The 27,914-nt window shown below is 43.0% G+C and overlaps 14 non-coding genes and 1 pseudogene across 14 annotated transcripts; all 15 read right to left on the bottom strand.

The window, feature by feature from the left end:
- Positions 1-311: 311 nt before the first annotated feature.
- LOC141183481 (U2 spliceosomal RNA) lies at positions 312-502 on the bottom strand. The gene has a single exon (XR_012258410.1). It is a non-coding gene; the product is annotated as a U2 spliceosomal RNA (small nuclear RNA).
- A 1,115-nt stretch (positions 503-1,617) lies between these two features.
- Positions 1,618-1,808, bottom strand: LOC141183493 (U2 spliceosomal RNA). Its single transcript, XR_012258411.1, has one exon. It is a non-coding gene; the product is annotated as a U2 spliceosomal RNA (small nuclear RNA).
- Positions 1,809-2,923: 1,115 nt separating this feature from the next.
- Positions 2,924-3,114, bottom strand: LOC141183505 (U2 spliceosomal RNA). Its single transcript, XR_012258412.1, has one exon. It is a non-coding gene; the product is annotated as a U2 spliceosomal RNA (small nuclear RNA).
- A 1,114-nt stretch (positions 3,115-4,228) lies between these two features.
- LOC141183459 (U2 spliceosomal RNA) lies at positions 4,229-4,415 on the bottom strand. The gene has a single exon (XR_012258404.1). It is a non-coding gene; the product is annotated as a U2 spliceosomal RNA (small nuclear RNA).
- A 2,602-nt stretch (positions 4,416-7,017) lies between these two features.
- Positions 7,018-7,208, bottom strand: LOC141183132 (U2 spliceosomal RNA). The gene has a single exon (XR_012258138.1). It is a non-coding gene; the product is annotated as a U2 spliceosomal RNA (small nuclear RNA).
- Positions 7,209-8,323: 1,115 nt separating this feature from the next.
- On the bottom strand, positions 8,324-8,509 carry LOC141183330 (U2 spliceosomal RNA). The gene has a single exon (XR_012258314.1). It is a non-coding gene; the product is annotated as a U2 spliceosomal RNA (small nuclear RNA).
- Positions 8,510-14,979: 6,470 nt separating this feature from the next.
- Positions 14,980-15,170, bottom strand: LOC141183518 (U2 spliceosomal RNA). The gene has a single exon (XR_012258413.1). It is a non-coding gene; the product is annotated as a U2 spliceosomal RNA (small nuclear RNA).
- A 1,115-nt stretch (positions 15,171-16,285) lies between these two features.
- LOC141183531 (U2 spliceosomal RNA) lies at positions 16,286-16,476 on the bottom strand. The gene has a single exon (XR_012258415.1). It is a non-coding gene; the product is annotated as a U2 spliceosomal RNA (small nuclear RNA).
- Positions 16,477-17,591: 1,115 nt separating this feature from the next.
- Positions 17,592-17,782, bottom strand: LOC141183543 (U2 spliceosomal RNA). The gene has a single exon (XR_012258416.1). It is a non-coding gene; the product is annotated as a U2 spliceosomal RNA (small nuclear RNA).
- A 1,115-nt stretch (positions 17,783-18,897) lies between these two features.
- On the bottom strand, positions 18,898-19,077 carry LOC141183474 (U2 spliceosomal RNA; annotated as a pseudogene).
- Positions 19,078-22,030: 2,953 nt separating this feature from the next.
- LOC141183555 (U2 spliceosomal RNA) lies at positions 22,031-22,221 on the bottom strand. The gene has a single exon (XR_012258417.1). It is a non-coding gene; the product is annotated as a U2 spliceosomal RNA (small nuclear RNA).
- Positions 22,222-23,336: 1,115 nt separating this feature from the next.
- Positions 23,337-23,527, bottom strand: LOC141183567 (U2 spliceosomal RNA). Its single transcript, XR_012258418.1, has one exon. It is a non-coding gene; the product is annotated as a U2 spliceosomal RNA (small nuclear RNA).
- Positions 23,528-24,642: 1,115 nt separating this feature from the next.
- LOC141183579 (U2 spliceosomal RNA) lies at positions 24,643-24,833 on the bottom strand. The gene has a single exon (XR_012258419.1). It is a non-coding gene; the product is annotated as a U2 spliceosomal RNA (small nuclear RNA).
- Positions 24,834-25,948: 1,115 nt separating this feature from the next.
- LOC141183581 (U2 spliceosomal RNA) lies at positions 25,949-26,139 on the bottom strand. The gene has a single exon (XR_012258420.1). It is a non-coding gene; the product is annotated as a U2 spliceosomal RNA (small nuclear RNA).
- Positions 26,140-27,254: 1,115 nt separating this feature from the next.
- On the bottom strand, positions 27,255-27,445 carry LOC141183216 (U2 spliceosomal RNA). The gene has a single exon (XR_012258215.1). It is a non-coding gene; the product is annotated as a U2 spliceosomal RNA (small nuclear RNA).
- Between the last annotated feature and the right edge of the window lie 469 nt (positions 27,446-27,914).

Genomic DNA, 27,914 nt, shown 5'->3' on the forward strand with positions numbered 1-27,914 from the left:
ATCTCACCACCTGTAGTTATTTAGGTGAAAGCTCCAAAATGCTTGCCTAATATGTCTGTTTATCCAAAAGGAAGTAAAAAGGGAGAGCTAGAAAGATAGCATTGCATCACATTACATGGCAATGCAATGCACAGTTGCTGAAGTTGAACCAAAATGAGCTTGTAATCTGGCTTCTGCAACTTTGAACATGAAAAATCCAATGAGGAGAAGAAAAGCAAAGCCAAAGAGTCCATCCCAAAATCCGACAAACAAGCAAAATGAACAAAAAACATTGAATTCAATTCTTTCTGATTTTAGAAACTGCATTAAAGAAGGGGTGCACCGGTCCTGGAGATACTGCAATACCAGGTCAATGCGTGGAGTGGACAGAGCAAGCTCTTTTTCCATCTCCCTGTTCTAAAAATCCATTTAATATATGGTCCCCAGATAGGGGACGTATCAGATATTAAACTGATAAGAACAGATACTACACTTGATCTTAGCCAAAAGGCCGAGAAGCGATAACCAGAATTGGTTTCAAACTACGGAGCCACCCAAGGATCCTGAAAAGTCCATTTGTGGAGATGAGCTCCTGGACTCCCGTTAAGAAGACATGTTGTCAACCTCTAGATCCCTTACATGCCTGCACTTTTCGGCTTGCTGCTGCTGCAATCCACGCGTTTTAGATCTGCATAACTCCACCTCTTTAAACACAGCACCTTCACCCCCTGCTGTTCCCACCCGCCTCAACACCGTTGGAAGGGAGGAGAACCAATTAAGGCGGGGGGTGGGGTGGAACGAGCAGCTGTCTACCCTTAGCAGGAGGGCTCCTGATTACATACCTCTCCTGCTGCTGCTGCTGCTGGCTGTCCAGCAGCAGACTGAAGGTGGCTGCTGCTGTGCACAGGTATATAAAGGCTCAGAGCCTATTATGACACGCGCAGCCAGCGTTCCATTGCCACATTCCATCTACTGCAGGCAGGATACCTGGCTGGCTGAATGTCGCTGAGAAGCTCACAGAGACCGCCATAAGCAACAGTTTAACAGAATGCCACAGACTAATCAACCAAACTTTTTGGGTTGGGTTCTCTTTTATAGTCTGCAGGCATTAAATGAAAGAAGTCAGTGTTCCAGCAGAAGGAGACAACGTTTCAGAAAAGGCATTGTAGCAAACCAAAAAAGAAATTTTAAGCGCAGCAGAGTAACCAGCGCACATACCTGTTAGCTCAGGTGAGTTTAAAAGGCTGCTGTTGATAACAAGGGCATTTGCTAAATAGATGGTGTGTGTGCAACAATATACTGAAAGGTCAATTATATTGTGCAGCTTATCTCACCACCTGTAGTTATTTAGGTGAAAGCTCCAAAATGCTTGCCTAATATGTCTGTTTATCCAAAAGGAAGTAAAAAGGGAGAGCTAGAAAGATAGCATTGCATCACATTACATGGCAATGCAATGCACAGTTGCTGAAGTTGAACCAAAATGAGCTTGTAATCTGGCTTCTGCAACTTTGAACATGAAAAATCCAATGAGGAGAAGAAAAGCAAAGCCAAAGAGTCCATCCCAAAATCCGACAAACAAGCAAAATGAACAAAAAACATTGAATTCAATTCTTTCTGATTTTAGAAACTGCATTAAAGAAGGGGTGCACCGGTCCTGGAGATACTGCAATACCAGGTCAATGCGTGGAGTGGACAGAGCAAGCTCTTTTTCCATCTCCCTGTTCTAAAAATCCATTTAATATATGGTCCCCAGATAGGGGACGTATCAGATATTAAACTGATAAGAACAGATACTACACTTGATCTTAGCCAAAAGGCCGAGAAGCGATAACCAGAATTGGTTTCAAACTACGGAGCCACCCAAGGATCCTGAAAAGTCCATTTGTGGAGATGAGCTCCTGGACTCCCGTTAAGAAGACATGTTGTCAACCTCTAGATCCCTTACATGCCTGCACTTTTCGGCTTGCTGCTGCTGCAATCCACGCGTTTTAGATCTGCATAACTCCACCTCTTTAAACACAGCACCTTCACCCCCTGCTGTTCCCACCCGCCTCAACACCGTTGGAAGGGAGGAGAACCAATTAAGGCGGGGGGTGGGGTGGAACGAGCAGCTGTCTACCCTTAGCAGGAGGGCTCCTGATTACATACCTCTCCTGCTGCTGCTGCTGCTGGCTGTCCAGCAGCAGACTGAAGGTGGCTGCTGCTGTGCACAGGTATATAAAGGCTCAGAGCCTATTATGACACGCGCAGCCAGCGTTCCATTGCCACATTCCATCTACTGCAGGCAGGATACCTGGCTGGCTAAATGTCGCTGAGAAGCTCACAGAGACCGCCATAAGCAACAGTTTAACAGAATGCCACAGACTAATCAACCAAACTTTTTGGGTTGGGTTCTCTTTTATAGTCTGCAGGCATTAAATGAAAGAAGTCAGTGTTCCAGCAGAAGGAGACAACGTTTCAGAAAAGGCATTGTAGCAAACCAAAAAAGAAATTTTAAGCGCAGCAGAGTAACCAGCGCACATACCTGTTAGCTCAGGTGAGTTTAAAAGGCTGCTGTTGATAACAAGGGCATTTGCTAAATAGATGGTGTGTGTGCAACAATATACTGAAAGGTCAATTATATTGTGCAGCTTATCTCACCACCTGTAGTTATTTAGGTGAAAGCTCCAAAATGCTTGCCTAATATGTCTGTTTATCCAAAAGGAAGTAAAAAGGGAGAGCTAGAAAGATAGCATTGCATCACATTACATGGCAATGCAATGCACAGTTGCTGAAGTTGAACCAAAATGAGCTTGTAATCTGGCTTCTGCAACTTTGAACATGAAAAATCCAATGAGGAGAAGAAAAGCAAAGCCAAAGAGTCCATCCCAAAATCCGACAAACAAGCAAAATGAACAAAAAACATTGAATTCAATTCTTTCTGATTTTAGAAACTGCATTAAAGAAGGGGTGCACCGGTCCTGGAGATACTGCAATACCAGGTCAATGCGTGGAGTGGACAGAGCAAGCTCTTTTTCCATCTCCCTGTTCTAAAAATCCATTTAATATATGGTCCCCAGATAGGGGACGTATCAGATATTAAACTGATAAGAACAGATACTACACTTGATCTTAGCCAAAAGGCCGAGAAGCGATAACCAGAATTGGTTTCAAACTACGGAGCCACCCAAGGATCCTGAAAAGTCCATTTGTGGAGATGAGCTCCTGGACTCCCGTTAAGAAGACATGTTGTCAACCTCTAGATCCCTTACATGCCTGCACTTTTCGGCTTGCTGCTGCTGCAATCCACGCGTTTTAGATCTGCATAACTCCACCTCTTTAAACACAGCACCTTCACCCCCTGCTGTTCCCACCCGCCTCAACACCGTTGGAAGGGAGGAGAACCAATTAAGGCGGGGGTGGGGTGGAACGAGCAGCTGTCTACCCTTAGCAGGAGGGCTCCTGATTACATACCTCTCCTGCTGCTGCTGCTGCTGGCTGTCCAGCAGCAGACTGAAGGTGGCTGCTGCTGTGCACAGGTATATAAAGGCTCAGAGCCTATTATGACACGCGCAGCCAGCGTTCCATTGCCACATTCCATCTACTGCAGGCAGGATACCTGGCTGGCTGAATGTCGCTGAGAAGCTCACAGAGACCGCCATAAGCAACAGTTTAACAGAATGCCACAGACTAATCAACCAAACTTTTTGGGTTGGGTTCTCTTTTATAGTCTGCAGGCATTAAATGAAAGAAGTCAGTGTTCCAGCAGAAGGAGACAACGTTTCAGAAAAGGCATTGTAGCAAACCAAAAAAGAAATTTTAAGCGCAGCAGAGTAACCAGCGCACATACCTGTTAGCTCAGGTGAGTTTAAAAGGCTGCTGTTGATAACAAGGGCATTTGCTAAATAGATGGTGTGTGTGCAACAATATACTGAAAGGTCAATTATATTGTGCAGCTTATCTCACCACCTGTAGTTATTTAGGTGAAAGCTCCAAAATGCTTGCCTAATATGTCTGTTTATCCAAAAGGAAGTAAAAAGGGAGAGCTAGAAAGATAGCATTGCATCACATTACATGGCAATGCAATGCACAGTTGCTGAAGTTGAACCAAAATGAGCTTGTAATCTGGCTTCTGCAACTTTGAACATGAAAAATCCAATGAGGAGAAGAAAAGCAAAGCCAAAGAGTCCATCCCAAAATCCGACAAACAAGCAAAATGAACAAAAAACATTGAATTCAATTCTTTCTGATTTTAGAAACTGCATTAAAGAAGGGGTGCACCGGTCCTGGAGATACTGCAATACCAGGTCAATGCGTGGAGTGGACAGAGCAAGCTCTTTTTCCATCTCCCTGTTCTAAAAATCCATTTAATATATGGTCCCCAGATAGGGGACGTATCAGATATTAAACTGATAAGAACAGATTTTTTTTTTTTTTTTTTCCCATAACACTCAGATTACAAGTACCATCTCGATTCCATACTTCTGAAAACGGTGATGGACCAAATCCATCATCGTGTCATTTTAAAACAAAAAAACATTATTTAATGCATATACAAAAAAAACAAAACAACAACCAGTATTTCCTCTCAGACACATAATATATAGAGGAAGGAAACAAAACACATTACTGCATTCCTCCCTTCAACGCATAATATGTTAGATACTCCAACAGTCCTTTCTCTTGCGAGAAAGATTCAAAGTTTGTATTCACATAATCTATCCATGTCCTTCCCACCTTATAGGTTTCAAAAAACCTCTCTTTATTTGCCTTAACACTTGCGATTACCTTTGGAAAAAAAGCTTCAAAACACACACCACTTCCCTTCATTTCCGCAATTCCTTTTTTAACTTTGTCCATTTCTTTATCAGCTTCCTCCTCTTCTGTTTGCCTCTGAACCTCTACCGTCTTCTTTTTTTCTTTCTTTTCCGCCTTTGCACTTTCCATCTTCTCCTTATTACTCTTTCTCTTTGGGCATTCCTTAAACCTATGCCCAATTTCCATACACAGGTTACACTTATTCCTTTCTACTGGACATGATTTAGAAACATGTCCTTCCGCTTTACACTTCCAACACTTTTCTGCAGTACAGTCTTCACGTTTATGACCATATACCTCACAAATTGAACAAAAGGAATCCATCCCATTAAAGAATAAATTCCCACTTACTTTACCAAGCTTAAACCTTTGAGGCGGGTAGGAAAAACTCCTATCCTTGTTCATGTTAAATTCCACAAAAAATTTCCACTTTCCCGTCCATACTCCGAATTCATTCATTACTTTACCTTTTGATACTACAGACTTGGCAAAACCACTCAAAAACGTGACAATGTCCTCTTCTGGAACCAGTGGTGAAAACATCTTCACTGTCACCATCTTTTCACTACTAAATACGTGACGTTGAAACCGAATTCCAACAAACTTCTCATGTCTCAATTCATCAAAAGAATCCATATAGTTCTCCAAAATCTTCCTAGACTCAAAAAACACGTCATAGACACCCTTTTGGGGATAATCCATAACTGCCACGATGTCTTCTTTTTTCACCTTTGCGACACCCAAGATGATCTCCTTCATAATAAACCGAAAGTCCTTAACCTTCTGACAGTCTCTCCGGACAAAAATCCGGAAAGCGGTCTCCACACGTGCATGTTCTGGAACCTCCAACTTCGGCCACAACTCCGCCTCTGTTGCCATGATTCTCCAACAGAATTAGCGTAATCTCCACTCCAACACACAGAAGGAGCGAGTATGATCGCTTCCCGTTGTCTGGGGACTAAGCCGACACGCCTATAGCAGCAAGGGGGTGAAGTCCCCACAATTAAGTAAGGACGATCCCCCAAGGCCGACGAGCCAGGTACCCCAGACACCTCCAACCAAAACCAAGGCAGCAATCGCTAAATCACTGCACTTGATCTTAGCCAAAAGGCCGAGAAGCGATAACCAGAATTGGTTTCAAACTACGGAGCCACCCAAGGATCCTGAAAAGTCCATTTGTGGAGATGAGCTCCTGGACTCCCGTTAAGAAGACATGTTGTCAACCTCTAGATCCCTTACATGCCTGCACTTTTCGGCTTGCTGCTGCTGCAATCCACGCGTTTTAGATCTGCATAACTCCACCTCTTTAAACACAGCACCTTCACCCCCTGCTGTTCCCACCCGCCTCAACACCGTTGGAAGGGAGGAGAACCAATTAAGGCGGGGGGTGGGGTGGAACGAGCAGCTGTCTACCCTTAGCAGGAGGGCTCCTGATTACATACCTCTCCTGCTGCTGCTGCTGCTGCTGGCTGTCCAGCAGCAGACTGAAGGTGGCTGCTGCTGTGCACAGGTATATAAAGGCTCAGAGCCTATTATGACACGCGCAGCCAGCGTTCCATTGCCACATTCCATCTACTGCAGGCAGGATACCTGGCTGGCTGAATGTCGCTGAGAAGCTCACAGAGACCGCCATAAGCAACAGTTTAACAGAATGCCACAGACTAATCAACCAAACTTTTTGGGTTGGGTTCTCTTTTATAGTCTGCAGGCATTAAATGAAAGAAGTCAGTGTTCCAGCAGAAGGAGACAACGTTTCAGAAAAGGCATTGTAGCAAACCAAAAAAGAAATTTTAAGCGCAGCAGAGTAACCAGCGCACATACCTGTTAGCTCAGGTGAGTTTAAAAGGCTGCTGTTGATAACAAGGGCATTTGCTAAATAGATGGTGTGTGTGCAACAATATACTGAAAGGTCAATTATATTGTGCAGCTTATCTCACCACCTGTAGTTATTTAGGTGAAAGCTCCAAAATGCTTGCCTAATATGTCTGTTTATCCAAAAGGAAGTAAAAAGGGAGAGCTAGAAAGATAGCATTGCATCACATTACATGGCAATGCAATGCACAGTTGCTGAAGTTGAACCAAAATGAGCTTGTAATCTGGCTTCTGCAACTTTGAACATGAAAAATCCAATGAGGAGAAGAAAAGCAAAGCCAAAGAGTCCATCCCAAAATCCGACAAACAAGCAAAATGAACAAAAAACATTGAATTCAATTCTTTCTGATTTTAGAAACTGCATTAAAGAAGGGGTGCATCGGTCCTGGAGATACTGCAATACCAGGTCAATGCGTGGAGTGGACAGAGCAAGCTCTTTTTCCATCTCCCTGTTCTAAAAATCCATTTAATATATGGTCCCCAGATAGGGGACGTATCAGATATTAAACTGATAAGAACAGATACTACACTTGATCTTAGCCAAAAGGCCGAGAAGCGATAACCAGAATTGGTTTCAAACTATGGAGCCACCCAAGGATCCTGAAAAGTCCATTTGTGGAGATGAGCTCCTGGACTCCCGTTAAGAAGACATGTTGTCAACCTCTAGATCCCTTACATGCCTGCACTTTTCGGCTTGCTGCTGCTGCAATCCACGCGTTTTAGATCTGCATAACTCCACCTCTTTAAACACAGCACCTTCACCCCCTGCTGTTCCCACCCGCCTCAACACCGTTGGAAGGGAGGAGAACCAATTAAGGCGGGGGGTGGGGTGGAACGAGCAGCTGTCTACCCTTAGCAGGAGGGCTCCTGATTACATACCTCTCCTGCTGCTGCTGCTGCTGGCTGTCCAGCAGCAGACTGAAGGTGGCTGCTGCTGTGCACAGGTATATAAAGGCTCAGAGCCTATTATGACACGCGCAGCCAGCGTTCCATTGCCACATTCCATCTACTGCAGGCAGGATACCTGGCTGGCTGAATGTCGCTGAGAAGCTCACAGAGACCGCCATAAGCAACAGTTTAACAGAATGCCACAGACTAATCAACCAAACTTTTTGGGTTGGGTTCTCTTTTATAGTCTGCAGGCATTAAATGAAAGAAGTCAGTGTTCCAGCAGAAGGAGACAACGTTTCAGAAAAGGCATTGTAGCAAACCAAAAAAGAAATTTTAAGCGCAGCAGAGTAACCAGCGCACATACCTGTTAGCTCAGGTGAGTTTAAAAGGCTGCTGTTGATAACAAGGGCATTTGCTAAATAGATGGTGTGTGTGCAACAATATACTGAAAGGTCAATTATATTGTGCAGCTTATCTCACCACCTGTAGTTATTTAGGTGAAAGCTCCAAAATGCTTGCCTAATATGTCTGTTTATCCAAAAGGAAGTAAAAAGGGAGAGCTAGAAAGATAGCATTGCATCACATTACATGGCAATGCAATGCACAGTTGCTGAAGTTGAACCAAAATGAGCTTGTAATCTGGCTTCTGCAACTTTGAACATGAAAAATCCAATGAGGAGAAGAAAAGCAAAGCCAAAGAGTCCATCCCAAAATCCGACAAACAAGCAAAATGAACAAAAAACATTGAATTCAATTCTTTCTGATTTTAGAAACTGCATTAAAGAAGGGGTGCACCGGTCCTGGAGATACTGCAATACCAGGTCAATGCGTGGAGTGGACAGAGCAAGCTCTTTTTCCATCTCCCTGTTCTAAAAATCCATTTAATATATGGTCCCCAGATAGGGGACGTATCAGATATTAAACTGATAAGAACAGATTTTTTTTAATTTGGCTATCCCCTCACAGGGATAAAACCAGTTTTATTTAAAAATTACACAGATGTACAGAAATAAAAGCAACATTTTACATCATTACAAATTTTTATACATTGTCTCGAAACATACGAGACTTAAAAACATAAATTATTCAAATAGGATAAAAATTTGCATATATTCAAATTAATAAAATGTTACAAAAATTCAAAATGTGTTCCATACATTGACATCCCATTTTAGGGAGATATTTGGATTATTTTTTTTATCTAATAAAAAATATACATACATTTCACTTAAACAAAAACTAAAAACATCATTTAAAGACAATTCATCATGATTAAAAATTAAAATATTTCGGGCTTTCCAGAGAGCTATTTTGGCGCAATTTATTGTCTTCCATGCCATAATTTTTTGGTCTTCTGTTGGGCATTCCATAAGTCCATAAAGTATTGTGGCGTAGTTAAAGTCTTTGAGGTCTGCCACTTTTTCCATCAGAGGGAGCAATTTTCTCCAGAACGCTTTTGCAAAAGGACAAGTCCATAGTAGATGTTTCACTGATTCCTCCTCTTGACATCCGCTTCTTGGGCAAATGGCAGACCTTACGAGTCCTCTTCTATGTTGGAATGCCCGGCACGGAAGACATTGGTGTGCGCAGCTCCAAGCCAAATCTTTCTGTATATTAAAAAGATATTTTGCATTAATGACTTTCCATATATTCAATATTTGTTCATCATCATAGCGCTCAATGTTACATAACTCTTCATTTTTACAAAGACTTTTAATTAATTTCTTACTATTTTGTAGATCTCCCGCTTCTTTACCCCCTAAATTAAAATGAATCACTATTTTTTCTAAAATTAAATAATGCGTTGGCAGTTTAAAAGCATATGGAGATGATAAAACCGTTTCAAACCACCCAAACTTTCTCATAAAAAAACCAGTGTTATAACGCATAAAAAAGGACCAATAGTGATTTTTAAAAAGGGCATTAAAACAGAAGCAAAAAAATTTAATTAAAAGGAACCTACTAAAATCTGGAAAGTCTTTCCCACCTTTGAGCTTTGGTTTTGTTACAATTTCTCTTTTTAATTTCTCCATCTTAGAACTCCAGAAAAAAGTAAAACATGCTTTAGTGATCTTTTTTAAAATATTTACAGGGGGAGGGAAAACCAAACTCAAATACAATAAAAGAGGCAAAATGACCATTTTTATAATTAATACTTTACCCTCCATCGTTAATTTTCTCATATTCCACATACATATTTTCGTATTCACTTTCTGAGCTACCGCCTCCCAGTTATTTAGACCATTATTGGATTCACAGAAAGAAATACCTAAAATATTAATAGAGTCAGTTATTGGAATAAAAACATCGTGTAAAATCATCTCCCCAATATTTAAAATACTACTCTTATTAAAATTAACCTTAAAACCAGAAGCTGTACAAAAGGATTGGATCTGTTTGAGTGAGTTTTGTAGTGATGGTGCATCTCGGCAAAGGACCGCCACATCGTCCATGTAACCCACCACTTTTGCTTCTGTTCCTTTGCTTCCAGGTAGAGGGATACCACATATTTGTCTATCTCTACGGATTGCACATAAAAGTGGCTCAAGAGCACAAATAAAAAGTAGTGGGGACAGGGGGCACCCCTGTTTTACCCCTGATTTTAAAAAAACATCTTGTGTCTTGAAACCATTTACTAAAATCTTACTTGTGCAGTCCTTATAAAACGCTTTAAGAGATAATAAAAACCTTTCTGGTATGCCCATTTTTTCTAAAACCTTAAAAAGATAAAAATGAGAAATCTGATCAAAAGCTTTTTCGAAGTCAATTGATAAAATTGCCATCTTCCCTTTTCTGTTTTTAATGTCTTCAATACAGTCTTTAACAAGGTTTAGATTGTCCCAGATACTGCGCTCAGGCACACCACATACTTGGTTTGAGTGGATTATTTTTCCTATAATTTTTTTAAGGCGGTTTGCACAAATTTTTGCCATTATTTTATAGTCACAGTTTAGTAGGGTTATAGGTCTCCAGTTTTTTAAGTCTGTCTTATCACCTTTCTTATATAATAATGAGACCTCCCCTTTTTTCCAGGATTTTAATAAAACCTTATCATTAAAAACTTCAGTAAAAACATAAAACAGATCCTCTTTTAAAATATCATAAAATTTTACATAAAACTCTATAGGAATACCGTCTGATCCAGGGACTTTTCCAATTTTAAAACTTTTTATGGTTTGTAAAATTTCTTCTTTTGTTATGTTTTGTGATAAAAACTCTTGGGAGGCGGTATCTAAAACAGATGTTATTTCTTCTAGAGAATTTTGCATTATATTTTCATCTATTCTTTTATCATTAAAAAGATTAAAATAGTAACCATGTACCTTTTCCAAAATTTTTCCCATATTTTTCTCTCCATCTATATCTTCAATTACTGTTTTTTTCTCTCTAATTTTTTTAAAAAAATATCTAGAACATTTTTCGTCTTCCTCCACGTGTTTTATTCTGGAGCGGAAAATGAGCTCTTTCCCTTTTTGTTCTAGTGATTTTGTTATTTCTTCTTTCAGTATTTTAATATCTTTTTCTACTTCTAGACCATTTTCTCTAAGTTTATATAAGGTCTGTAACCGGGTATTTAAATTATTATATAATTCTAGCTTTTCTTTTGCTTTATATATGCTTTTCTTAATAAAAAAATCTTTTATTTTTTTTTTCATTTTATCCCACCAGGCACTTATAGGGACATTTACATCTTTCTTCCTCCTGCAGTTTTTATAAAATTCAATAAAATCCGATAAAATCTTAGAATCATTTAAAAGGGATACATTCATTTTCCAAGTTTTTTTCCCACATTTTTTATTAGCATTAATTTTTACACTAAAAGATAAAAATTTATGATCTGAGAAGATATTATCGTGGGTTTCACATTTATCAGGTAAAATTTGTTCTGAACCGAATATAAAATCTATTCTTGAACTGCAATTTAAATTGCTCCAGGTAAAGCCGGCTTCTACTGAACTAGTCTTGTTGCATTCTTTATAAATATCAACAAGTCTAAAATCACTTAAAATATTACTTAACATACCGGTAGTTTTGTCATAGTTTCTACTTACGGCTGTAGAGCGCCGACTTTCACCCTTTAAAATACAATTAAAATCACCTGCCAAGATAAAAGGTTCAGAGGTATTAATAAATAATGGTAAAATCTCTAACATGTCAGCTCTTTCATTTTTATCTGGGGACCCATAAAAATTTAAAAATTGCCATTTTACACCATTAATAAAAGCTTTAACTAATAACATACGACCTGGTAAAATCTCTTGGATAAAATCAATTTGAACGTTTCCCTTAAAAAGTATAGCTATCCCTGCTGATCCGGTAACATTTGACCCGGACCACACTGATGGGCCACATTTCCAATCCTCTTTGTATTTTTTGTAGGATACTGTGTGCGGGATATTGCATTCCTGTAAAAAGAAGACGGAAGCCGTAAGACAAGTTAAAAAATTAAATAATGTTACTCTTCTGGTTTTTGATTTTAGACCCCTCACATTGAGGGAAATGCCCTTAAGTTCTGCCATTGGAGGAAAGTAAAAAAATTATATAAAACAGAAATACGGAACTTACTTCCTATCCGCTGAACCGGCCAGACCACTTACGCTCGAGCTACTTCCCTCGTCCGAATTTATCGTAAGTAAGGACTCCATGGAGGAGGAACTTGACTCACCAAGACAATGACCCAACGCTACATGTGAGTAGCTTGGGAGACAACTAAGAGGAACAGCACCCTGGGTCTCCATGGGCTGGCCATTCAGATCCTTATCAGGTGGGTCCCCAGGTGGCTCCCCTGCACCCAGGGGAGGCCGACACACAGGGGAAGGTTGGGTACAAGGCAATGTACCCGAGCTCACGGAGCTGGCAAGGCCTGGCTCCCCACCGGGGTCAGCAGGGTCCGGGACTTTTGGGGGACCAACGTCCACCTCCCCACCAGGAGATGTGTCCATCTGATCCCCATCAGCCGCTCCATTCGAACCATCTTTCTTCCCTCTTTTCTTTTTATGGGGACCCACCGTAGTCCAGTTAGCCTCAGACTCAGGCCCAGGAAACCCAGTTTTTGCCTCGGGCTCGGTGTCAACCTTCTGCCGGTCTCTTTTGGTTTTACCGATCATGCCCTTTTGTTCCTTTTCTGCCTTTCTTTTAGCCTCCCTGTTGTCTTGGTGCCAACTTTTCCTCACTGCTTGGGAGTTACCCTTCATTACCTCTGAGCTTTCCTCATCACTCGAATTGCCCTCTTTGCTCGCTGAGGCTCCAGGTTGTTGTTCCTCCTCCTGAGGGGTGGTCTGACCTGTTGGTTCATTTTCGGATGTCCTGGCCTTTTCCTTCCGTCTCTGTTCGGCCTCCCAGAACCTATGTGGGCATGAAAAATAAAAATGACCAGGTTTTTGGCAGAAATTACATTTTTTATCATGAGGACATTCTTTGGTGTCATGTTCTGTACTAGCACAGTTTCTACAGGTTGCCTCACAGTCATCCTTAAAATGGCCATATTTTCCACAGTTTCTACAAAAGGGTGGCATACCAGAAAAAAAGAAGTCTCCATTTGAGGAACCTATTTTAAAACGTGCAGGAGGGAGTTTCACACCGCCTGGGAAATTAGGGTCTCTTTCACATGTTACTAGAAATTTCCATTTGGACGTCCATATGTGAAACTCATTAAGTACTTTCCCTATACATTTTACACTTTTAAAGTACATTGAAAGAAAACATGTTAGTTCCACTGAAGTAACGAAAGGAGAAAATACTTTAAGGATTACCATTTTTACCTCATCCAGGACGTGCTCGATAACTTGTATTCCTTTTAGAATAGGATTGTTTTTTGCCTTTCTGGCTCTTACCAGGACATCCTGAAAAATGCCTTCCCCGGTGAAGGTGATGTCATAATCGCCACGCCTCGGATAATCCTGGATAGAGAGAATCTCGTTCTTCTGCACATGAAAGAGCCCTTCAAGCACGTCCTGGACTACGTACCGCAATTTCCTTTCATCACTTCCGCCCTCTGTGAAATGAATACGGATAGTGTTTTTAAGCCTCGCATAGTGAGGCACGAGGTTGGGGTCAACCTCCATGGTAACGCAACAAGAAAAAGCAAATCGCAAACCGCTTGCAATCTGCGCCTTTCAGAGTTCTGTAAACAGAAACACCTGAGAGGCTGGGGGGGATCGCAACCCGTTACCCTGGGACTAAGCCCTCTCCCAATAGCAGCAGGCAGGGGAGCCCACCGAAGTGGGTCACCCTGCAAGGCCGAGGAGAGGGGTACCCGAGTACCTTCTGGACCACAGTCGCCTGTACAAGACACTTGACCGCAGCCAAAAGGCCGAGAAGCGATAACCAGAATTGGTTTCAAACTACGGAGCCACCCAAGGATCCTGAAAAGTCCATTTGTGGAGATGAGCTCCTGGACTCCCGTTAAGAAGACATGTTGTCAACCTCTAGATCCCTTACATGCCTGCACTTTTCGGCTTGCTGCTGCTGCAATCCACGCGTTTTAGATCTGCATAACTCCACCTCTTTAAACACAGCACCTTCACCCCCTGCTGTTCCCACCCGCCTCAACACCGTTGGAAGGGAGGAGAACCAATTAAGGCAGGGGGTGGGGTGGAACGAGCAGCTGTCTACCCTTAGCAGGAGGGCTCCTGATTCCATACCTCTCCTGCTGCTGCTGCTGCTGGCTGTCCAGCAGCAGACTGAAGGTGGCTGCTGCTGTGCACAGGTATATAAAGGCTCAGAGCCTATTATGACACGCGCAGCCAGCGTTCCATTGCCACATTCCATCTACTGCAGGCAGGATACCTGGCTGGCTGAATGTCGCTGAGAAGCTCACAGAGACCGCCATAAGCAACAGTTTAACAGAATGCCACAGACTAATCAACCAAACTTTTTGGGTTGGGTTCTCTTTTATAGTCTGCAGGCATTAAATGAAAGAAGTCAGTGTTCCAGCAGAAGGAGACAACGTTTCAGAAAAGGCATTGTAGCAAACCAAAAAAGAAATTTTAAGCGCAGCAGAGTAACCAGCGCACATACCTGTTAGCTCAGGTGAGTTTAAAAGGCTGCTGTTGATAACAAGGGCATTTGCTAAATAGATGGTGTGTGTGCAACAATATACTGAAAGGTCAATTATATTGTGCAGCTTATCTCACCACCTGTAGTTATTTAGGTGAAAGCTCCAAAATGCTTGCCTAATATGTCTGTTTATCCAAAAGGAAGTAAAAAGGGAGAGCTAGAAAGATAGCATTGCATCACATTACATGGCAATGCAATGCACAGTTGCTGAAGTTGAACCAAAATGAGCTTGTAATCTGGCTTCTGCAACTTTGAACATGAAAAATCCAATGAGGAGAAGAAAAGCAAAGCCAAAGAGTCCATCCCAAAATCCGACAAACAAGCAAAATGAACAAAAAACATTGAATTCAATTCTTTCTGATTTTAGAAACTGCATTAAAGAAGGGGTGCACCGGTCCTGGAGATACTGCAATACCAGGTCAATGCGTGGAGTGGACAGAGCAAGCTCTTTTTCCATCTCCCTGTTCTAAAAATCCATTTAATATATGGTCCCCAGATAGGGGACGTATCAGATATTAAACTGATAAGAACAGATACTACACTTGATCTTAGCCAAAAGGCCGAGAAGCGATAACCAGAATTGGTTTCAAACTACGGAGCCACCCAAGGATCCTGAAAAGTCCATTTGTGGAGATGAGCTCCTGGACTCCCGTTAAGAAGACATGTTGTCAACCTCTAGATCCCTTACATGCCTGCACTTTTCGGCTTGCTGCTGCTGCAATCCACGCGTTTTAGATCTGCATAACTCCACCTCTTTAAACACAGCACCTTCACCCCCTGCTGTTCCCACCCGCCTCAACACCGTTGGAAGGGAGGAGAACCAATTAAGGCGGGGGGTGGGGTGGAACGAGCAGCTGTCTACCCTTAGCAGGAGGGCTCCTGATTACATACCTCTCCTGCTGCTGCTGCTGCTGGCTGTCCAGCAGCAGACTGAAGGTGGCTGCTGCTGTGCACAGGTATATAAAGGCTCAGAGCCTATTATGACACGCGCAGCCAGCGTTCCATTGCCACATTCCATCTACTGCAGGCAGGATACCTGGCTGGCTGAATGTCGCTGAGAAGCTCACAGAGACCGCCATAAGCAACAGTTTAACAGAATGCCACAGACTAATCAACCAAACTTTTTGGGTTGGGTTCTCTTTTATAGTCTGCAGGCATTAAATGAAAGAAGTCAGTGTTCCAGCAGAAGGAGACAACGTTTCAGAAAAGGCATTGTAGCAAACCAAAAAAGAAATTTTAAGCGCAGCAGAGTAACCAGCGCACATACCTGTTAGCTCAGGTGAGTTTAAAAGGCTGCTGTTGATAACAAGGGCATTTGCTAAATAGATGGTGTGTGTGCAACAATATACTGAAAGGTCAATTATATTGTGCAGCTTATCTCACCACCTGTAGTTATTTAGGTGAAAGCTCCAAAATGCTTGCCTAATATGTCTGTTTATCCAAAAGGAAGTAAAAAGGGAGAGCTAGAAAGATAGCATTGCATCACATTACATGGCAATGCAATGCACAGTTGCTGAAGTTGAACCAAAATGAGCTTGTAATCTGGCTTCTGCAACTTTGAACATGAAAAATCCAATGAGGAGAAGAAAAGCAAAGCCAAAGAGTCCATCCCAAAATCCGACAAACAAGCAAAATGAACAAAAAACATTGAATTCAATTCTTTCTGATTTTAGAAACTGCATTAAAGAAGGGGTGCACCGGTCCTGGAGATACTGCAATACCAGGTCAATGCGTGGAGTGGACAGAGCAAGCTCTTTTTCCATCTCCCTGTTCTAAAAATCCATTTAATATATGGTCCCCAGATAGGGGACGTATCAGATATTAAACTGATAAGAACAGATACTACACTTGATCTTAGCCAAAAGGCCGAGAAGCGATAACCAGAATTGGTTTCAAACTACGGAGCCACCCAAGGATCCTGAAAAGTCCATTTGTGGAGATGAGCTCCTGGACTCCCGTTAAGAAGACATGTTGTCAACCTCTAGATCCCTTACATGCCTGCACTTTTCGGCTTGCTGCTGCTGCAATCCACGCGTTTTAGATCTGCATAACTCCACCTCTTTAAACACAGCACCTTCACCCCCTGCTGTTCCCACCCGCCTCAACACCGTTGGAAGGGAGGAGAACCAATTAAGGCGGGGGGTGGGGTGGAACGAGCAGCTGTCTACCCTTAGCAGGAGGGCTCCTGATTACATACCTCTCCTGCTGCTGCTGCTGCTGGCTGTCCAGCAGCAGACTGAAGGTGGCTGCTGCTGTGCACAGGTATATAAAGGCTCAGAGCCTATTATGACACGCGCAGCCAGCGTTCCATTGCCACATTCCATCTACTGCAGGCAGGATACCTGGCTGGCTGAATGTCGCTGAGAAGCTCACAGAGACCGCCATAAGCAACAGTTTAACAGAATGCCACAGACTAATCAACCAAACTTTTTGGGTTGGGTTCTCTTTTATAGTCTGCAGGCATTAAATGAAAGAAGTCAGTGTTCCAGCAGAAGGAGACAACGTTTCAGAAAAGGCATTGTAGCAAACCAAAAAAGAAATTTTAAGCGCAGCAGAGTAACCAGCGCACATACCTGTTAGCTCAGGTGAGTTTAAAAGGCTGCTGTTGATAACAAGGGCATTTGCTAAATAGATGGTGTGTGTGCAACAATATACTGAAAGGTCAATTATATTGTGCAGCTTATCTCACCACCTGTAGTTATTTAGGTGAAAGCTCCAAAATGCTTGCCTAATATGTCTGTTTATCCAAAAGGAAGTAAAAAGGGAGAGCTAGAAAGATAGCATTGCATCACATTACATGGCAATGCAATGCACAGTTGCTGAAGTTGAACCAAAATGAGCTTGTAATCTGGCTTCTGCAACTTTGAACATGAAAAATCCAATGAGGAGAAGAAAAGCAAAGCCAAAGAGTCCATCCCAAAATCCGACAAACAAGCAAAATGAACAAAAAACATTGAATTCAATTCTTTCTGATTTTAGAAACTGCATTAAAGAAGGGGTGCACCGGTCCTGGAGATACTGCAATACCAGGTCAATGCGTGGAGTGGACAGAGCAAGCTCTTTTTCCATCTCCCTGTTCTAAAAATCCATTTAATATATGGTCCCCAGATAGGGGACGTATCAGATATTAAACTGATAAGAACAGATACTACACTTGATCTTAGCCAAAAGGCCGAGAAGCGATAACCAGAATTGGTTTCAAACTACGGAGCCACCCAAGGATCCTGAAAAGTCCATTTGTGGAGATGAGCTCCTGGACTCCCGTTAAGAAGACATGTTGTCAACCTCTAGATCCCTTACATGCCTGCACTTTTCGGCTTGCTGCTGCTGCAATCCACGCGTTTTAGATCTGCATAACTCCACCTCTTTAAACACAGCACCTTCACCCCCTGCTGTTCCCACCCGCCTCAACACCGTTGGAAGGGAGGAGAACCAATTAAGGCGGGGGGTGGGGTGGAACGAGCAGCTGTCTACCCTTAGCAGGAGGGCTCCTGATTACATACCTCTCCTGCTGCTGCTGCTGCTGGCTGTCCAGCAGCAGACTGAAGGTGGCTGCTGCTGTGCACAGGTATATAAAGGCTCAGAGCCTATTATGACACGCGCAGCCAGCGTTCCATTGCCACATTCCATCTACTGCAGGCAGGATACCTGGCTGGCTGAATGTCGCTGAGAAGCTCACAGAGACCGCCATAAGCAACAGTTTAACAGAATGCCACAGACTAATCAACCAAACTTTTTGGGTTGGGTTCTCTTTTATAGTCTGCAGGCATTAAATGAAAGAAGTCAGTGTTCCAGCAGAAGGAGACAACGTTTCAGAAAAGGCATTGTAGCAAACCAAAAAAGAAATTTTAAGCGCAGCAGAGTAACCAGCGCACATACCTGTTAGCTCAGGTGAGTTTAAAAGGCTGCTGTTGATAACAAGGGCATTTGCTAAATAGATGGTGTGTGTGCAACAATATACTGAAAGGTCAATTATATTGTGCAGCTTATCTCACCACCTGTAGTTATTTAGGTGAAAGCTCCAAAATGCTTGCCTAATATGTCTGTTTATCCAAAAGGAAGTAAAAAGGGAGAGCTAGAAAGATAGCATTGCATCACATTACATGGCAATGCAATGCACAGTTGCTGAAGTTGAACCAAAATGAGCTTGTAATCTGGCTTCTGCAACTTTGAACATGAAAAATCCAATGAGGAGAAGAAAAGCAAAGCCAAAGAGTCCATCCCAAAATCCGACAAACAAGCAAAATGAACAAAAAACATTGAATTCAATTCTTTCTGATTTTAGAAACTGCATTAAAGAAGGGGTGCACCGGTCCTGGAGATACTGCAATACCAGGTCAATGCGTGGAGTGGACAGAGCAAGCTCTTTTTCCATCTCCCTGTTCTAAAAATCCATTTAATATATGGTCTCCAGATAGGGGACGTATCAGATATTAAACTGATAAGAACAGATTTTTTTTTTTTTTTTTCCACTCAGATTACAAGTCCCATATTTACCATTTCATGCTTTGCAATGATTTCCAAATGGTATTAGGTTGTTATCCATCATTGTGGGTCATATATCCATTTTTCCAATCTTATTTTATATATATACGTTTATATTATCACAATACAGTTATTCCATATTCTTTACATCACAACATTACAATCTTTACCATTACGATTTAAGGCAACATTCCTCTCTTCAGGCCATATGCTGCCAAGGCATTCAAAAGCCTTCCATCCAGAAACCGACCATCCCAAGCTTCTTCTACCTCTTTAGCCAACGACTGAGGTATTCTGTAAGTTGAAAAAAAACGATGCATATCGCTATAAATGTTATTCCACACTTTGCGCCTTAGACTAGCCTGACTCCCCCCTTCACAACTCTCTAGCATTTTCAACACTTCTTGTCTCTCCTCCATCTCCCTCATATTTTTTTCTGAAACATCCTTTGCTTCACTAGAGTCCTTCCCAGATGACAAAACTCCTTCAATTTCTTCTCTGGCTTCACATGCGACATCCTCTCTTTCTTCTTCACTAGTTTCTTCACCCTCCTCCTCCTCTTCCATATTACTTACAGCACCTTCCTTTTCATCCTGACTGGAGGACTCACTTTCCTCCTGATCTTCTGACTCCCTATCCACCTCCACTTCTTCTTCCAAGCTAGTATTTTCAATCTCAACGCCTGTGATATCACTCTCAGTATCTTCTTCCATATGATCACCTTCTTTTCTTATATCTCTTATTTGTTCCTCCTTCTTTTGAGATATGTTCTCTTCCGTTTCATCATGGGGGGCAGCTTCAGACTCTTCTTCATTTCCATCTTCCTTGTCAACTGACTTCTCCTCCCTTTTATTGACAGGACAGCAATCATATAAATGACCACTGCCACCACATAGATTACATTTCTTACTTTTTTCACAATTCTCTGCCTTATGTCCCACTTCTTCACACTTGGCACACCACTGTAATGTACAGGAATCCTTTTCATGGCCATACTGTTTACAACGCCTACAAAACTTCGGCATACCTGTAAAGAACATATCTCCATTAACTGTCCCGATTTTGAATCTACTTGGTGGGAGTACCACAACACCATCCGAACTTTCCTTGAACTTGACCAGGAACCTCCACCTCGTGGTCCAAAAACCATATCGGTTAAACATTTTGCCAGCAGAACTCACTTTCTCACAGTACCGGGATAAAAAGGTCATGATCTCTTCTTCCAATATGAAAGGACTATACATCCTTATTACTATTAGCCTTTCCTTCCTAGGAAAATGCGACACAAAAAAAACACCTTCAAGTATCGAATCTTCCTTCACTAGATCCATTCTCTTCCAAAAGTCAGAAAAGATATCTTCTGAACAAAAAATAACATCATATATCCCTCTCTTCGGGAACTCCAACATAGACAAAACTTGTTCCATTTGAACTTCCAATAGTCCAAACAAAATCTTCTCTACCAAAAAAAACAAGCCAGACTTCTTCTTCTCTGGATCCAAAAAAATAAACCGCACTGCATTCTTCAGTTTTGCAAAAACTGGGACCTCTTCACAGGTCAGCATATTTGGGCTTCTCCCGTCCATATCTTCACACCAAACGTGGCAAAAATCCTCCTCGCCTACTTAAAAAAAGCAGGCAGGCTGATCGCCCCTCGTTGCCCAGGGACTAATCCGGCTCCCCAAAAGCAGCAAGGGGGTGAAGCCGCACTGCTACATGCAGCGATCCCCCGAGGCCAAGGAGCCGGGTACCCAAGGCACCTCTCAGCCAAGACCAAGGCAGCAACCGGTAGATCACTGCACTTGATCTTAGCCAAAAGGCCGAGAAGCGATAACCAGAATTGGTTTCAAACTACGGAGCCACCCAAGGATCCTGAAAAGTCCATTTGTGGAGATGAGCTCCTGGACTCCCGTTAAGAAGACATGTTGTCAACCTCTAGATCCCTTACATGCCTGCACTTTTCGGCTTGCTGCTGCTGCAATCCACGCGTTTTAGATCTGCATAACTCCACCTCTTTAAACACAGCACCTTCACCCCCTGCTGTTCCCACCCGCCTCAACACCGTTGGAAGGGAGGAGAACCAATTAAGGCGGGGGGTGGGGTGGAACGAGCAGCTGTCTACCCTTAGCAGGAGGGCTCCTGATTACATACCTCTCCTGCTGCTGCTGCTGCTGGCTGTCCAGCAGCAGACTGAAGGTGGCTGCTGCTGTGCACAGGTATATAAAGGCTCAGAGCCTATTATGACACGCGCAGCCAGCGTTCCATTGCCACATTCCATCTACTGCAGGCAGGATACCTGGCTGGCTGAATGTCGCTGAGAAGCTCACAGAGACCGCCATAAGCAACAGTTTAACAGAATGCCACAGACTAATCAACCAAACTTTTTGGGTTGGGTTCTCTTTTATAGTCTGCAGGCATTAAATGAAAGAAGTCAGTGTTCCAGCAGAAGGAGACAACGTTTCAGAAAAGGCATTGTAGCAAACCAAAAAAGAAATTTTAAGCGCAGCAGAGTAACCAGCGCACATACCTGTTAGCTCAGGTGAGTTTAAAAGGCTGCTGTTGATAACAAGGGCATTTGCTAAATAGATGGTGTGTGTGCAACAATATACTGAAAGGTCAATTATATTGTGCAGCTTATCTCACCACCTGTAGTTATTTAGGTGAAAGCTCCAAAATGCTTGCCTAATATGTCTGTTTATCCAAAAGGAAGTAAAAAGGGAGAGCTAGAAAGATAGCATTGCATCACATTACATGGCAATGCAATGCACAGTTGCTGAAGTTGAACCAAAATGAGCTTGTAATCTGGCTTCTGCAACTTTGAACATGAAAAATCCAATGAGGAGAAGAAAAGCAAAGCCAAAGAGTCCATCCCAAAATCCGACAAACAAGCAAAATGAACAAAAAACATTGAATTCAATTCTTTCTGATTTTAGAAACTGCATTAAAGAAGGGGTGCACCGGTCCTGGAGATACTGCAATACCAGGTCAATGCGTGGAGTGGACAGAGCAAGCTCTTTTTCCATCTCCCTGTTCTAAAAATCCATTTAATATATGGTCCCCAGATAGGGGACGTATCAGATATTAAACTGATAAGAACAGATACTACACTTGATCTTAGCCAAAAGGCCGAGAAGCGATAACCAGAATTGGTTTCAAACTACGGAGCCACCCAAGGATCCTGAAAAGTCCATTTGTGGAGATGAGCTCCTGGACTCCCGTTAAGAAGACATGTTGTCAACCTCTAGATCCCTTACATGCCTGCACTTTTCGGCTTGCTGCTGCTGCAATCCACGCGTTTTAGATCTGCATAACTCCACCTCTTTAAACACAGCACCTTCACCCCCTGCTGTTCCCACCCGCCTCAACACCGTTGGAAGGGAGGAGAACCAATTAAGGCGGGGGGTGGGGTGGAACGAGCAGCTGTCTACCCTTAGCAGGAGGGCTCCTGATTACATACCTCTCCTGCTGCTGCTGCTGCTGGCTGTCCAGCAGCAGACTGAAGGTGGCTGCTGCTGTGCACAGGTATATAAAGGCTCAGAGCCTATTATGACATGCGCAGCCAGCGTTCCATTGCCACATTCCATCTACTGCAGGCAGGATACCTGGCTGGCTGAATGTCGCTGAGAAGCTCACAGAGACCGCCATAAGCAACAGTTTAACAGAATGCCACAGACTAATCAACCAAACTTTTTGGGTTGGGTTCTCTTTTATAGTCTGCAGGCATTAAATGAAAGAAGTCAGTGTTCCAGCAGAAGGAGACAACGTTTCAGAAAAGGCATTGTAGCAAACCAAAAAAGAAATTTTAAGCGCAGCAGAGTAACCAGCGCACATACCTGTTAGCTCAGGTGAGTTTAAAAGGCTGCTGTTGATAACAAGGGCATTTGCTAAATAGATGGTGTGTGTGCAACAATATACTGAAAGGTCAATTATATTGTGCAGCTTATCTCACCACCTGTAGTTATTTAGGTGAAAGCTCCAAAATGCTTGCCTAATATGTCTGTTTATCCAAAAGGAAGTAAAAAGGGAGAGCTAGAAAGATAGCATTGCATCACATTACATGGCAATGCAATGCACAGTTGCTGAAGTTGAACCAAAATGAGCTTGTAATCTGGCTTCTGCAACTTTGAACATGAAAAATCCAATGAGGAGAAGAAAAGCAAAGCCAAAGAGTCCATCCCAAAATCCGACAAACAAGCAAAATGAACAAAAAACATTGAATTCAATTCTTTCTGATTTTAGAAACTGCATTAAAGAAGGGGTGCACCGGTCCTGGAGATACTGCAATACCAGGTCAATGCGTGGAGTGGACAGAGCAAGCTCTTTTTCCATCTCCCTGTTCTAAAAATCCATTTAATATATGGTCCCCAGATAGGGGACGTATCAGATATTAAACTGATAAGAACAGATACTACACTTGATCTTAGCCAAAAGGCCGAGAAGCGATAACCAGAATTGGTTTCAAACTACGGAGCCACCCAAGGATCCTGAAAAGTCCATTTGTGGAGATGAGCTCCTGGACTCCCGTTAAGAAGACATGTTGTCAACCTCTAGATCCCTTACATGCCTGCACTTTTCGGCTTGCTGCTGCTGCAATCCACGCGTTTTAGATCTGCATAACTCCACCTCTTTAAACACAGCACCTTCACCCCCTGCTGTTCCCACCCGCCTCAACACCGTTGGAAGGGAGGAGAACCAATTAAGGCGGGGGGTGGGGTGGAACGAGCAGCTGTCTACCCTTAGCAGGAGGGCTCCTGATTACATACCTCTCCTGCTGCTGCTGCTGCTGGCTGTCCAGCAGCAGACTGAAGGTGGCTGCTGCTGTGCACAGGTATATAAAGGCTCAGAGCCTATTATGACACGCGCAGCCAGCGTTCCATTGCCACATTCCATCTACTGCAGGCAGGATACCTGGCTGGCTGAATGTCGCTGAGAAGCTCACAGAGACCGCCATAAGCAACAGTTTAACAGAATGCCACAGACTAATCAACCAAACTTTTTGGGTTGGGTTCTCTTTTATAGTCTGCAGGCATTAAATGAAAGAAGTCAGTGTTCCAGCAGAAGGAGACAACGTTTCAGAAAAGGCATTGTAGCAAACCAAAAAAGAAATTTTAAGCGCAGCAGAGTAACCAGCGCACATACCTGTTAGCTCAGGTGAGTTTAAAAGGCTGCTGTTGATAACAAGGGCATTTGCTAAATAGATGGTGTGTGTGCAACAATATACTGAAAGGTCAATTATATTGTGCAGCTTATCTCACCACCTGTAGTTATTTAGGTGAAAGCTCCAAAATGCTTGCCTAATATGTCTGTTTATCCAAAAGGAAGTAAAAAGGGAGAGCTAGAAAGATAGCATTGCATCACATTACATGGCAATGCAATGCACAGTTGCTGAAGTTGAACCAAAATGAGCTTGTAATCTGGCTTCTGCAACTTTGAACATGAAAAATCCAATGAGGAGAAGAAAAGCAAAGCCAAAGAGTCCATCCCAAAATCCGACAAACAAGCAAAATGAACAAAAAACATTGAATTCAATTCTTTCTGATTTTAGAAACTGCATTAAAGAAGGGGTGCACCGGTCCTGGAGATACTGCAATACCAGGTCAATGCGTGGAGTGGACAGAGCAAGCTCTTTTTCCATCTCCCTGTTCTAAAAATCCATTTAATATATGGTCCCCAGATAGGGGACGTATCAGATATTAAACTGATAAGAACAGATACTACACTTGATCTTAGCCAAAAGGCCGAGAAGCGATAACCAGAATTGGTTTCAAACTACGGAGCCACCCAAGGATCCTGAAAAGTCCATTTGTGGAGATGAGCTCCTGGACTCCCGTTAAGAAGACATGTTGTCAACCTCTAGATCCCTTACATGCCTGCACTTTTCGGCTTGCTGCTGCTGCAATCCACGCGTTTTAGATCTGCATAACTCCACCTCTTTAAACTCAGCACCTTCACCCCCTGCTGTTCCCACCCGCCTCAACACCGTTGGAAGGGAGGAGAACCAATTAAGGCGGGGGGTGGGGTGGAACGAGCAGCTGTCTACCCTTAGCAGGAGGGCTCCTGATTACATACCTCTCCTGCTGCTGCTGCTGCTGGCTGTCCAGCAGCAGACTGAAGGTGGCTGCTGCTGTGCACAGGTATATAAAGGCTCAGAGCCTATTATGACACGCGCAGCCAGCGTTCCATTGCCACATTCCATCTACTGCAGGCAGGATACCTGGCTGGCTGAATGTCGCTGAGAAGCTCACAGAGACCGCCATAAGCAACAGTTTAACAGAATGCCACAGACTAATCAACCAAACTTTTTGGGTTGGGTTCTCTTTTATAGTCTGCAGGCATTAAATGAAAGAAGTCAGTGTTCCAGCAGAAGGAGACAACGTTTCAGAAAAGGCATTGTAGCAAACCAAAAAAGAAATTTTAAGCGCAGCAGAGTAACCAGCGCACATACCTGTTAGCTCAGGTGAGTTTAAAAGGCTGCTGTTGATAACAAGGGCATTTGCTAAATAGATGGTGTGTGTGCAACAATATACTGAAAGGTCAATTATATTGTGCAGCTTATCTCACCACCTGTAGTTATTTAGGTGAAAGCTCCAAAATGCTTGCCTAATATGTCTGTTTATCCAAAAGGAAGTAAAAAGGGAGAGCTAGAAAGATAGCATTGCATCACATTACATGGCAATGCAATGCACAGTTGCTGAAGTTGAACCAAAATGAGCTTGTAATCTGGCTTCTGCAACTTTGAACATGAAAAATCCAATGAGGAGAAGAAAAGCAAAGCCAAAGAGTCCATCCCAAAATCCGACAAACAAGCAAAATGAACAAAAAACATTGAATTCAATTCTTTCTGATTTTAGAAACTGCATTAAAGAAGGGGTGCACCGGTCCTGGAGATACTGCAATACCAGGTCAATGCGTGGAGTGGACAGAGCAAGCTCTTTTTCCATCTCCCTGTTCTAAAAATCCATTTAATATATGGTCCCCAGATAGGGGACGTATCAGATATTAAACTGATAAGAACAGATACTACACTTGATCTTAGCCAAAAGGCCGAGAAGCGATAACCAGAATTGGTTTCAAACTACGGAGCCACCCAAGGATCCTGAAAAGTCCATTTGTGGAGATGAGCTCCTGGACTCCCGTTAAGAAGACATGTTGTCAACCTCTAGATCCCTTACATGCCTGCACTTTTCGGCTTGCTGCTGCTGCAATCCACGCGTTTTAGATCTGCATAACTCCACCTCTTTAAACACAGCACCTTCACCCCCTGCTGTTCCCACCCGCCTCAACACCGTTGGAAGGGAGGAGAACCAATTAAGGCGGGGGGTGGGGTGGAACGAGCAGCTGTCTACCCTTAGCAGGAGGGCTCCTGATTACATACCTCTCCTGCTGCTGCTGCTGCTGGCTGTCCAGCAGCAGACTGAAGGTGGCTGCTGCTGTGCACAGGTATATAAAGGCTCAGAGCCTATTATGACACGCGCAGCCAGCGTTCCATTGCCACATTCCATCTACTGCAGGCAGGATACCTGGCTGGCTGAATGTCGCTGAGAAGCTCACAGAGACCGCCATAAGCAACAGTTTAACAGAATGCCACAGACTAATCAACCAAACTTTTTGGGTTGGGTTCTCTTTTATAGTCTGCAGGCATTAAATGAAAGAAGTCAGTGTTCCAGCAGAAGGAGACAACGTTTCAGAAAAGGCATTGTAGCAAACCAAAAAAGAAATTTTAAGCGCAGCAGAGTAACCAGCGCACATACCTGTTAGCTCAGGTGAGTTTAAAAGGCTGCTGTTGATAACAAGGGCATTTGCTAAATAGATGGTGTGTGTGCAACAATATACTGAAAGGTCAATTATATTGTGCAGCTTATCTCACCACCTGTAGTTATTTAGGTGAAAGCTCCAAAATGCTTGCCTAATATGTCTGTTTATCCAAAAGGAAGTAAAAAGGGAGAGCTAGAAAGATAGCATTGCATCACATTACATGGCAATGCAATGCACAGTTGCTGAAGTTGAACCAAAATGAGCTTGTAATCTGGCTTCTGCAACTTTGAACATGAAAAATCCAATGAGGAGAAGAAAAGCAAAGCCAAAGAGTCCATCCCAAAATCCGACAAACAAGCAAAATGAACAAAAAACATTGAATTCAATTCTTTCTGATTTTAGAAACTGCATTAAAGAAGGGGTGCACCGGTCCTGGAGATACTGCAATACCAGGTCAATGCGTGGAGTGGACAGAGCAAGCTCTTTTTCCATCTCCCTGTTCTAAAAATCCATTTAATATATGGTCCCTAGATAGGGGACGTATCAGATATTAAACTGATAAGAACAGATACTACACTTGATCTTAGCCAAAAGGCCGAGAAGCGATAACCAGAATTGGTTTCAAACTACGGAGCCACCCAAGGATCCTGAAAAGTCCATTTGTGGAGATGAGCTCCTGGACTCCCGTTAAGAAGACATGTTGTCAACCTCTAGATCCCTTACATGCCTGCACTTTTCGGCTTGCTGCTGCTGCAATCCACGCGTTTTAGATCTGCATAACTCCACCTCTTTAAACACAGCACCTTCACCCCCTGCTGTTCCCACCCGCCTCAACACCGTTGGAAGGGAGGAGAACCAATTAAGGCGGGGGGTGGGGTGGAACGAGCAGCTGTCTACCCTTAGCAGGAGGGCTCCTGATTACATACCTCTCCTACTGCTGCTGCTGCTGGCTGTCCAGCAGCAGACTGAAGGTGGCTGCTGCTGTGCACAGGTATATAAAGGCTCAGAGCCTATTATGACACGCGCAGCCAGCGTTCCATTGCCACATTCCATCTACTGCAGGCAGGATACCTGGC

Source organism: Phyllobates terribilis, unplaced genomic scaffold, assembly GCF_046119375.1.
Source record: "Phyllobates terribilis strain yellow unplaced genomic scaffold, ASM4611937v1 Scaffold_38__1_contigs__length_12584779, whole genome shotgun sequence".
Classification (NCBI taxonomy): Eukaryota; Metazoa; Chordata; class Amphibia; order Anura; family Dendrobatidae; genus Phyllobates; species Phyllobates terribilis.